We start from the raw sequence: 12,069 nt of genomic DNA, 5'->3' as shown, positions 1-12,069 counted from the left end.
AGTGAATCCCGCGCGCGGGGCCGCGAGCGCGGCGGAGGCTCCGCCTCCTCCCCCAGGGGCGCCAGGGGGGAGGCGGCGGGAATGGAGGCGGCTGGGAGTGAGTGGCGTTGGCTGGGAGTGAGTGGCGTTGGCTGGGAGTGAGTGGCGTTGGCTGGGATATCCAGGGGTGGGGAGCGGGGGCGGGGGGCGCTGGAATAGGTTCTTCAGAGAAGCTGTGGATGCCCCATCCCCGTGAGTGTTGAAGTCTGGCTTGGCTGGAGCTTGGAGCAACCTGTTCTAGTGTCCCTGCCCATGGCACAGAGGTTGGAACTGGGTGATCTTCAAGGTCCTCTCCAGCTCAAACCATTCTGTGATTTCATGGTCTTGTTGTAAGGCGTTGTTCCGCCTTATTTGCCTTCTCAGGCTGCTGGGAAAAGGCCGGTGGGCTTTGGCGGCGGGATGTTGGGCTGTGTTTGGGATGTGCTTGTGATGATGGCTGTTGGGTTGGAGGGGTGCAGATTTCTCACCAGCGTGCTTGGCTTTTAAGATCAGTATTAGATTTAAAATTACTAATTGCCGTGGTCTCTTAACAGGAGCTGCTGTAAACTTAGCACAGAAATGCTGTAACATTATTAACCTGTATTAATTTTTAATTTCAACAGGTGACTTGAGGAGTCATTTATGGCATTGTTGTTCTCATGAAGAATTCTCACTTCTTTCAGATAGTCTTAAAATCTGTGAACATCCTGAGGACTGGAATCTGAATTTGGATTTCACTGCACGTTAGCTTTTTGGTAGGACGTTTAGAGTGCCTTAGAGACTTCTTAGAGTTTGGATAAGTGAATTTTAACTCTTTTGCTTATTGTCTTTTGTAGATTTGTCTACTAGCAACTACAGAAAATTAATGAATTTAACTACAAATACCAATGGTTTCTGTCAATGCACCTGCACATCACCTCAAGGACATCACAACATGCCGCTGTGTTTTTTTGAAGCCCAGATTGCCTGGTCTGGTGGAAATATTTCAGGTGGAGATATACAGGTGCAAGCTCTGCCAATTAATAAGGAGGATCAAAAGTAAGATCAGGATGCACCTGGCTCAAATGTGTGAGACAGATATGGCAGGTCAAATTTCGGGGTATCCTAAAATGGACGAAAGTGAAAATGAGTCATATGGCATGGGAGATGAAAATAATGAAAGCAAATAAACTCTTGCAAAAAATAACTGTCCTGTTGCCTGTGTATCAGATGCCTCAAAATATGAGTCCTCACTATTGTAACATGAGCCTGAGCATAATCCTCATGCCTCTCACTCCTGTGAACACCTTGTTTGGAGAAGCAGCAGCTCATTTGCAGCTTGAGGAACCCTGCAGTGCTGACTTCTCTCCTGTATTCCAAGAGAAAGGATGGAGAAGCCCAGTCTGTGACTCTTAGCATCTCTATCATTTTACAGTGTTAGAACTCAGACCTTTGCTGGGGAGGTAAAACCTGCTAAAGCTGAATGGAAGTGTAAACATTACAACAAAAATAGCTGCAAGCTTGATGTGAAGGGTCAGCTCGTTCTGTGGAAGATGCTTGTGCCTTAAAGCTGGGTTCTGAGAGAAGGCAGCACTTTTGCAACATGTGCAATAGAGCACTAGAGCCAAAAGATGCTGAGCAAATCCGTTGAAAGGGTCATGATGTGGATCGTGGTTTTAAATGTATTTATTGTCCCATGGATCTTAATGGAAAATCATTGAAGAATCACACAAGCGGATAAAAGAAACCTACCAGTGCCTCATCTGCGAAAGTGCTTTTATGTCACAAGATGCCTGGAGAGTGAATAAAAACAACCATTAGAGGAAACCTCCTCCCAGTGCGTGGTATATCTGTCGCCTTCTGAAACTGAGCAGATAAGAAATCTTCATGTAGCTTGCTTATCATTATCGGGATATGGTTAGATGTCCACACAGTGATTTTACCAGTAAGTCAAATTTTGTTTTTCATTCTCATAGAGTTGCCTCCTCAACTATAAACTTATCTGTGCAAATAACTTTATTTGGTCAATACAAAATTTATTACAGAGTTTCAGTGTGAGCTGTAAATGTTACCATCAGAAGCTACTGTAAAATATCTTCATGCTAGTTTAAGCAAAGAAAATGTAACAATTGAAAAATTCTAAAAATGTGTTGTAAATGTTCACATTTAGATGACATTCCTTCATTCTGAAAAATCCTATCTCATTTTATATTTTGGATTCTGAATGTTTCTAGGAGTAGTTGACCATCATATTCCAATTATTTCAATATTATTAGCTTTTTAATGGCTCTAACATTACTGTAAAGGTACTTCTATCAAGGTTAATGCTTTTTTTAGCTTTTTCAAGTTTTGTGACACTGCTAATAGCTAAATATTGTCTCCATTTATAAATGGAAGACCTTGACTGAGTAACATAATCTGTGTCTCCTAAATCACAAAAGGACATTATTCCAGTATTCTCGTGCTGTTCACCTTTGCATTAACTACTGATGTTGCTTATTTACTTATTATACTTTTTTATATTTTTTCTCTCATTAGTTAAATAATGTTTCTGTTACTAATTCCAAGTGTTTTGCCCTCAATAAAGTTATGCATTTAGTCAGTAGGTAAAATCTTGAAAGATTGTGTACAAAGGTAGTCTGGGCATTGTTCTGGTTAACCTTTCGGTGTTGTGGCTGATTGCAGTGAATAATTGATTTTAGCAAGGTTTCCATGCCTGCTTCTGTTAATATGAACAAAATTCCTGCTTTATGCTTTGAACTACTGATTTGGTTCTGATTGCTCAGTAGGGCCTAGTGAAAAAACAGGGAATTGTGAAGTAAGGTGATGGCTCATGGGTGTGCTCTGGAGTTTGTGGCAGTGGTCAGGTAAGAAAACTGACAGTGTTAGGAACATTGGGGAATGTGCAATGACAGGGCTTCCAGTAATTGTAGCCAGGCCAAGCATTGCATCTGTGTCACAGTAAAGGTTTTGAAGGGTTTAGATTGGTTATATGTTACACAGTCTAATTTTGATGTCTTCATTGTCTTTAGCATACATTGGGTTGTTATGAGGCTTTTTACTGTTTGAAAGGGCCAGAGACAGAATTCTTATGGAAGGTTACAGCAGACTTTCTGGTGAAAAATTGATTGAAAAAACAGTAATTTTTAGAACTAAAAGCAAAACAAGTATTTTATTTGCTTCACAAAGACTTACAGCATCTCCACTTGACTGTGTGTGACTGCAAGCCAACAACAAGGCTGCAGGCCAGCATAACTTCTTCTCTAAGGGATTGGGAAGGAAACCACGTGGAAAGACAGCTGCAATTCACAGTAATTCAAAATAAAGTTGACTACAACAGCGAAAAGATTCATGAGTGTTTATACGAACTATGCTTTTGTAAGTGAAAGGATATCTGGTTTTTATTAACAAATTATAAATTACCTCTTGAACGAGTAATTTCATTCCTTTTGGATGGGAGACGTGGGGATCAAAAATCTGTCTCCCTTACAACTAAAGTGAGAAAACCTGGGACTAGATTTTTCAAGATACTCTTTTGACAATTTCCATTATGTCTGGGGGCAATGAATTTTGAAAATTATAACTTACCATTCACTGTTATGTTAACATGCAGAAAGTTTACTTAATTTTAGCTTTTTGGTGAAAAATTTAATAGGTTAAATAATATTTTTTAAATAGTCTGTAGTAGTATAGAATTGTAAATATTTTATATTTGTTCTGATTATTGTTTACATTTTTATAATAAATGTGAGCAAAGGAAGCCTTTCTAAATATATCTTTAATGCATGCTAATTTCTATAAATTTTTGAAGTGGAGAAGAAACATTAAAGAAACTAAGAAACTTTCAAACTTTTTTCAGGTATTTCATTCCGTTAAAGGAAGCTTCCATTAAAGGAAGAATGTGTAACGTGATAAGGAACTGTCCTTTGCTGATTTGTTGTGCTTGCAGAGCTAACACAATGGGTGTAAGAGCCTTCCTGCTTGCTATGGGGATAGTTTTGGAAACAAGTTTTAAGAGTAGCTTTGCACTTGGGTAAGCTTGTGTTTAACTTAGTGTCACGTTTCAGCTGCTAATTGCTAGGTATTTGATACAATATACTTGTTGTAGCTTTTGACCTACGTGAAAGCCTAAGTGGTTACTGGGAAAAAATGTACAAATTGCTAAAATACTGAAGTTTCTTCCTAATTTCTCACTTGGGACAAAGTTATCTATTTGTCATTCTGGGAGATTCTTGTATGAGATTATGTGATATTATTTGTTTTTCACTTTTCTAAATTAAAACAGTTGTTGATAGTTGTGTAGGCTGTATGGTGACAGTCTTCTATCTGCATCAGGGATAGAGGCAAAAGACCGGAAAGGTTATTCACGCTGCCTGTCATAACTTTGGGCCTTTGAATCTCAAATCTTAAAAAAAAAAAAAGAGTTCAGAAGTTGCTACAAAAGTTGAGTGATTTTTATATTAAAACCTTTACAGGAAACAATTAGTGATCTCGCTTCCATTTCCCACTAAACTGAAATCCTTTCTGCAAAACTGGCAACCTCCAACCAGTAGTTTCTCCAGACCAAATTTAGACTGTTAGCAAATGTACTTAGAAGAAAATGGACATGTAAAGTACATTGTGTATGCCACTAAAAGTAATCCTTTGAAGCTTGGGTATTTTGATGTTTCCTAAGTATCTGTTCCTTCAATATTTTTAATATGCTTTATATTTTACATCCAAATAACTCCACTGTAAGGATATATTTTGATAACTCACTTTAAATTGTGGTTTGAAATCTTTGAGAGCTCCTTGTTATTGTGTTTTGGTTTGGGTTTTTGTTCTGTTTTGACATTGGGAGTGCCTTAAGCATTCATAGAGCTGAGCTAACCTTGGATTTGCTGTTAAAGGCCCCATGGTCAAATTATGTCTTCTTAATCAATAATTGTTCTTTATTCTGAAATACTGTGCATCTCAGCCAAAGTTGGCGTCATGTTACTTAATAAGCACGAAATACTTTTAAACTACATAGGAGTTCAGTTTGAATATTTATGTTAATAGTTGTTTAACATGGATAAATGTATTTTTTCTATTTTAAATTAATGTATTTACTCTGATTTTAACCTGTTGTAACAAACCGTGGCCTTTAATACAGCCAAGGAGTGGATTAAGGTCTGCAAACATCTGTGGAACCACGGTTACATTTTCAAACTGTATCGATGTACTGAATGCAAGATGCCAGAGATGATTTTTCCAGTTATTTTCCCTTTTTCTCCCCACTGCTAAATATTTGCTTAATGCAAGTGTACGTACAAGTAAATTTGTTTTAATTGGTGGAAGAAGGCTTTGAAACTCATTAAGGTAGATTAGAAACTGTGTTTTGAATGGCGGGGGAAGGACTAGGAACTTCTTACAGTTCTTACAGTTTGCTTGAAGGCACTAAACAAAGTGGGCTGTGGCAGCTGCACTGAGCTAGCAACTGAGCAGCTAAGTAGGTAGAGGAAAAAAGAAGGCAACAACACTCAATACAGGGAATCTGGATGCAGGACATGATGAGATGCTTGGATTTTTGATAGTTTTTATGTTGATTTGAGTTTCTGATGGGCTTATTTTGGCAATTGATAATTGCTTGGTTGCATAGCTAGCTGTCTGTTAGTTTAAAAGGAAATTCTTCCTTGTTAAGTTAGTAGTGATAAGTTTATCTTCCTTACTAGTCTTGCTTCATCTTACTCAGTGACAGCTTTATTTCCATCTGCAAGAGGCAGGTATCCTTTCTTCATACAAGGAAGACTGTATTACATCACACTTCTATTGTTTGTTGTATTATCAGACTGGGGGTGGGGATACTGTACTGCTTAACATGTCGAAGCTGAAGAATGCTTCATGTCTGAAGCTTTTCTGGATTTAGCTTTGTGTCAATGTAACTGGAATAACATCATAATTGTAATACTCTTAATGATGACCAGGTTCAATATTCGATTTAGATCTGTTTTGACCCAAGAGTTCAGTCTCTTTCTGATTCCTTTTTGGACATTTAACAGTGTCAAAAGTGCATGTTGCAGTTCATGCTGTTATCAGTTTCAGTTCCTCACATCTTGACCTACAAAGACCTAGACTTGTGGTAGAACAGAGCTATGTGAAGAGACTTGTCCCCATGTCTCTGATTTTGGACTGCTGTCTTATCTCATTAAGTGAAGCAAGGTGAATCCTACTGGGAAATGTATAGCAGCCTATCAATCAATATATATTAACTTCAGCTTCATCAAATGAGCAGTTCTTATGCCTAGCTTCAATACTTCTTAAGTCCTAAAGCAACTTTCAAAGAACTCTATCTAGCTTTGTCTCTTGGAGGGTGAACAAAAATGGAGCAGGCGGGAACTGTGCATTCTTACACCATCAATGTTTGATTTTCTAAGTTTCTTTAATAGTGGTAAAGGCTGTACATCTCTAGCAGCAGTTCTTCTTCATGCTGATATATACATACCCTCCCCAATATTATGTTAAAGGTGGCTCATTTCACTGAAATCAGTAATGAATTTATGATGTACCTACATCTCTCACTTCTGTATTATAACTGCACACTTTGTGTTTAGAGTTATGAAACCACACTGCATTTTTTTTAACTCTAGATGATCTGCTATGTTACCAGTGTTGTTATTTGTTTAAAAGATACTGTTTTCACTGGTTCTTCTGTCTTGCTTTTTTGTTTGTTTGTTTAAACTGTTTTGACTGAAATTTCTCACCATGTTCTTTGCCTACAACTAAAACTTTTCCTTTAAGAACAAATCAACCAAAATGTTTCAGCCAATTTTCTAGAATACATATGGAGAAAACCTTCTGTTCGTAATGTTTTCAAGTGGAAACCATAGGACTGTGGTTACCTTTTATTTAAAAAGCCCTAATAGTCCATGGCTTGCAGGAAATATATAAGCATGGTGTTATCTATTAGAATAGACAAAAGGCCGCATTCCTGATGCAAAAATCTGTTGAGACTTGGTGTCTTCACAATCTCTGAAAAATGCAGTGAACAAAAATGATACCTTACTGCAGGAAGCTGGGTGTGACAGACTGTTTTAGGAAGGTGGGGACAGGATCTGAGAAAACTTGCCAGTTTTCTTTGATACCTGGCTTGCAAAGATTTTTAATTCTTTTGTAGACAGCATATAAAAAAAATTGAATACTGAAGACTGGTGGAGCTAGAAAACCTGTGAGAAGTTACTAGAGGAAAAGGCTGAAATGAGGAGATGAACTTAAGCAGAATTTGGCATGTTAGGAAAATTGCTACTGGGACAAGACAAAGTGGGCAATGAGTAAAATAATGGGAAGTCTCAGAAGATGAGAATAACTTGTGCAGCAGTTTGGTCTGAAGTGGACAGAAAGGATTTAGTCTCAGACATGTGAACCAGCACTAAAATTATAGGCTACACAATCAATTCTGTGTACTATTGCTGCCATTATTCAAATGACAATCAGTTCAAGCAACAGGGGTTTCTGGCCTATACATATGATCCCCTTTTGTGAAATCTGGAATTTATGTTTTAACTTCTTAGGTATTTTGATTTAAAAAAATAAAGCCTAAAACCCGTTAAACATTTAAAAGAAAACAAAACCACAAAAAAAGTTAAGAAAACTCTTGACACAGGTTAAAAAGCCAAGTACTCATCTGTGTGGGTGGGTACACTTGAAAAATCTTCAATTGCCTGACTTGACTGTATATAAATTTCTGCTTCCAGTGATCCTTTTGAAATTCAGTGTGTAGAATGGGTACTGCTTCATTTTTATTCTCTAGAGAACAGAGAAGATACACAAAAAACAATGAAATTAAGGTTACCAAGGCAACTTTAATTTTGGCAATTCCTAATTTTTATTTCTTGGTTTAGCAATCTCAGTGGATTGAAATTTTATTTGAGCTTTTTTAATATAGATTGTATTTTGTGTTGTGGGAGATATGTTATGAGTCTATCTTAACATACTAAAATAAATTACAAAAAATGGCATCTTCTTTAGCAGCTGCTGTGTATTCTGAGTTACTAGGCTGTACATTGCTATACACCATGTATGTACCATACAGAACATGGCTATATAAAAGTTCACCTATTTCTTCCTTAGGTCCTGTTACATGTAGACCCTTTCGGGTCACTGGCTTCAGCTCCATCACAATATCCTTACATGTGTTGGTGGTGCCTTGACCACTGAACCATGCTGGAGAAACTGGATTAAAGGGTCAGGTAAGTGTTTGTTTGTTCATAGTGCTGTCTTGTATACAGCGTATGAAAAGAACCCATAAGATTTTGAATAATTTTTTAATCTGTAAATGGTCACAAAATTGGCAATTTATTCTTCCTTTTCTCTCAGTCACTAGAGACTCCATAATCCAGCAGTTCTTGTAATCTGATGCTTGCTGTGTCATCAGATTAAAAAGAATTGGCAATTTAATACATAAGGCTTGATGAAACTGGGTGAGGAAAAGAAGTCTTTATTTTTTTCTTTCTGTAAATAGCAGTGTGCTGAAATGTCTCACATTACCAGGTTCCAGTTTTTACAAATCATCTTCAGAGTTGGTACAACTGTTTTGAGATTGATTTATTTATATAGCAATTAACATCAGATTTTATATGTTGTTTATAAACTAGGGGGGAGGGAAAAGAGAATTTTGGGTACTTTGCTACTTTGTTGCTAATACAGAAGCAGTAATATACAAACTATGTCAAATTAAGTGATTCTGTGCCAAATAATGCTGTGGATTAAAGTATTTCCCTTACTCTGAAGCAAACACTGGCTATCTTCTCAATCATGTAATAGATTTTTTTCCCCCTAGTTTTATGAAGTATATATACAGCACTGTGTTTCTTAAGCTTATATTTTAGGTTGGAAATAGCTGACATTTCATTGATGTTTGTATTAGTCTTAACAGTGTAATTAGAATTATGTGCTATTTTAACAATATTTGGATATTCATGACATAAGTCAATTCCTTGCAATATAGTAGCTGTATTATGTAAAATGGTTGTTTGTTCTTTATCTACACATATAGTGATCATTAGAAGTTTTACTGAGGAAACTTAGAAAAGACAACTACTTAAAATGTGTGTTGTTGGATAAAGCTTTTGGATGATAAATACATAGTAATCTGGTAAACCAAATGGATTCAGGTCAAATGAGATACTTGAAAATCACGCTTTTCCTTCCTGCATTGTCACTTTTGAAAGGAAAGGGATATTTATTGTTGTGGCAAGTGTGTCAAACACAGTAGTGACTTTCCAAATGCTGTCATTTTTGTGATTATAATTTGTGTTTACCTAATTTTGGTTTTATCTTTTGTTGAGCCAAGCAGAATTTTAGCAATTTTTTAATGCAATTGTACATCCAATAATGACAATCTGTGCTTCCTGGGTGTGTGTGAATGGCAGTTAAACATTTCTCTAAGTCACTTGCCTATTCACTGTATTTGCAATATATGCAAAAGTAAAATAGAGCAGTTCTTTCCTCAAAATCACTTCTATTTAACTTGGATCTAACTTTGTCCTAAGGGGTAAAAAACAGACAAACAACACAAGAAAATGAACAAAAGACAACCCCCAAAAATGGCTTTTTTTGAGAAGCTCTATTTTATGTGTGTTTCACAAACATAATACAAAATGAGGAGCAAGGTTTATTTTCTCTACAACTTTGTCTTTCACCTGAAAGTATAATATCTGAGATTTTTAAGTCTTTCCATCACTGATGGTATTATAAAATATTGGTTGATAGTTTATTTTGTGTTTCTTTTTAATTAGTTTATGTAATTTATTTGTTAATTGGCAATCCAGAGAAGCATTGAAGGAGCTTGGGAAAGGAGTTTGAAGGAGTATGGAAAATCACAGAACTTCTACATCAGTTTTATCTTCATTTTGGGACCAAGTATTCAAAACTAGACATCAAATGAATGGACATCACAAACAAATCCATCATAAAAAACCAAACCCACAAATAAAAGAGAGGGGCAGAAGAAAGAAGCCTGAAGATAATTCTGTGTGCTCCAACACAAAAGCAACTAGAAAGAAGGATTCAAGTTAATTTAAATGCAATACCAACAATAGGTACCACCTCTATTACAGCAAAACTTGCTATTTTGTTCCTTCATTGCAGAACTTTTGATAGTCTGGCCCATTTATTTGTTTGCTTAGTTACACTTATTTTTATAAGAAAGTTGCTCCTGGATAGCCTGAACAAAATAAGGTACCCTGTTCAAATAGCTGCCTTCTACTTGGTTTATGATATAGTACCAGGCTTTTGAAAAAATTAACCAGGCGCTGATCAAAAGGTGCTGCTAAAGGTTTTCTTTTACATTTTGTTACAAGAAACAACAAAGTGGAGTCACTGAGATAAGCTCTTGGAAGAGCCAAGAGAGGTGCTGTGAGACTTCTTGGAATTCTACAAGTTAACTAGGTGAAAAAACAGCTTCCTCTGTAGTCAAGGCTGCATTTTTAAGAGGCATGTTTATTGAACACCAATTTTATTAGTTAGTGTAAAATTCTACTTATCTGCAGTTTTAAGAGTTAACACCAACACTTTGCCTGACCTCAAGTGCATCCTTTCTTCCAAGGAGAAGTTGAGAAGGCATTTGATGCTTCCCTATTATTCTGAAGAGATCTTTCTTTTTGATGAAGAAATAGTAATCTCTGGTAGCCACCTGTCCATGAGTTGACATTACAAAATATTCTGATAACTTTCCTAATCTTTAGATAGAGAAGTTTGTGTGCATCTATTTCTCTAGGTTTCTTCTAAGTATGTGAATTTGGTTTTGGGCATGTTCTTTTCTTTGCTGTTGTTAATGGCCATACATTATTAGAAAACGTTTTCACAGTAGTTTAACTAGAGAAGTCACTTCTACAGTTGTGTATTATAAATTAATTCAAGTTGTCAAACTTTTTTCCCCAAATAGCTTCTTTATCCCACTGTTTTCTAGGGCTGAAGTATTTATCTATACTGAGTCTGGATTTCCTGGTTTGATGTTGGTATTGCTTGCATGGAAAGAAATAAACACATGTTTTAGGAGCTTGCTGAAATTGGTACAATTAAAAAAAGAGGCGAAAGTGGAATTTGGATTTGGTTAGTCAAAGGCCTAATTACTTGAAGTAAGCTAGCAGCTTTGTTAGTAGATAGTGAGTAGACCAGAGTGCTGCTGATGTACCTTTCACTTAGGCATCCATCTTTTGTTTGTTTTTTTTTTTTGGTTTTTTGTTTGTTTTTTTTAAATGAAGCAGTCAGTTAACAAAACTTGCCTCTGTTTTAAGTTGGAGAAGTATAAGGTTAAGCACATTACATTATTGTATCATTGCCACAGTTATTTTTGAACCAGTGGAGTATGACAATCCAAATTTTTTCCGAGGTTACATGTTAAACACGTCATCTGATGAACGCACTTCCTTTCTGTTTCGAAAGCAAAGGGCACATTTTGGACTGGGTCTCCGGACCTCTCCCTGCAATGCTGCTTGTAATTACTGCAAAGATTAAGAACTTGAACTTTTCATACCTAGTCCTGACTTGAGCTTTGCTTGACTTAGTTTTGTACAGCAAAACAAACTTCATGTCAACACTGTTTCTTTCTTACAGCCCCCCTGAAGTGCAAACTCCTGAAACCAGCAATTAGCCGTAGTACCTGCCCGTGGCTGTCTCTGAATTCTTTCTGCTGAAGGCTCTGACCCCGCGGCAGAGCAGGATCTGTCTCCAGTTGTGTGGAGCTCAATTGCACGCAGCTCCAGCCGGCTGTGTGTCCTGCAGCACAGAATGAACAGCTGGTGGCAGAATGGCCTCGAAGACAACATTACCATGCTGACCTGACTGCGACTCCAAGCACCCGGGCTGTGCTACCACACAGAGCTCCAGTATGCCAAAGTAAGTAGCCTCATTTTCTCTTTGTCCCAGCGTTGTCTCTCGTTATGCCTAACACAGTCACTTGGGAAGCATATTTGAGAGTCTATTGGTGCTGTAAAACTTTAAGAAATTCTTTTAAACTGAGAAAGGTCTGCCGTCACAAGGTCACCAGTGAAGTGTTCCTAACGGGACTTGGAAACCCAGGTGTTTTTCCTTGCTGTCTTGTTGCGCTTTTTT

At 37.0% G+C, this 12,069-nt stretch overlaps 1 long non-coding RNA gene across 7 annotated transcripts in view; it reads left to right on the top strand.

Moving 5' to 3' along the window:
- Positions 1-12,069, top strand: part of LOC113991543 — a 79,348-nt gene that overhangs the window by 865 nt on the left and 66,414 nt on the right. For 3 of the 7 annotated variants that reach the window (XR_005565519.1, XR_005565514.1, XR_005565520.1), the window contains exons 1-4: positions 323-773; positions 855-1,942; positions 8,086-8,204; positions 11,572-11,853. This is a non-coding gene — a long non-coding RNA (uncharacterized LOC113991543). Of the gene's footprint in view, positions 1-6; positions 138-211; positions 232-322; positions 774-854; positions 1,943-8,085; positions 8,205-11,571; positions 11,854-12,069 lie in introns of those variants that run through there. The other 4 variants (XR_005565516.1, XR_005565515.1, XR_005565518.1 and 1 more) reach the window with 4 other exon arrangements.

Source organism: Pipra filicauda, unplaced genomic scaffold, assembly GCF_003945595.2.
Source record: "Pipra filicauda isolate LSUMZ 115617 unplaced genomic scaffold, ASM394559v2 scaffold48_size3843733_pilon, whole genome shotgun sequence".
Lineage (NCBI taxonomy): Eukaryota > Metazoa > Chordata > Aves > Passeriformes > Pipridae > Pipra > Pipra filicauda.
Note: the sequence above shows the minus strand (reverse complement) of the source record. Positions and strands in the feature narration are given on the sequence as shown.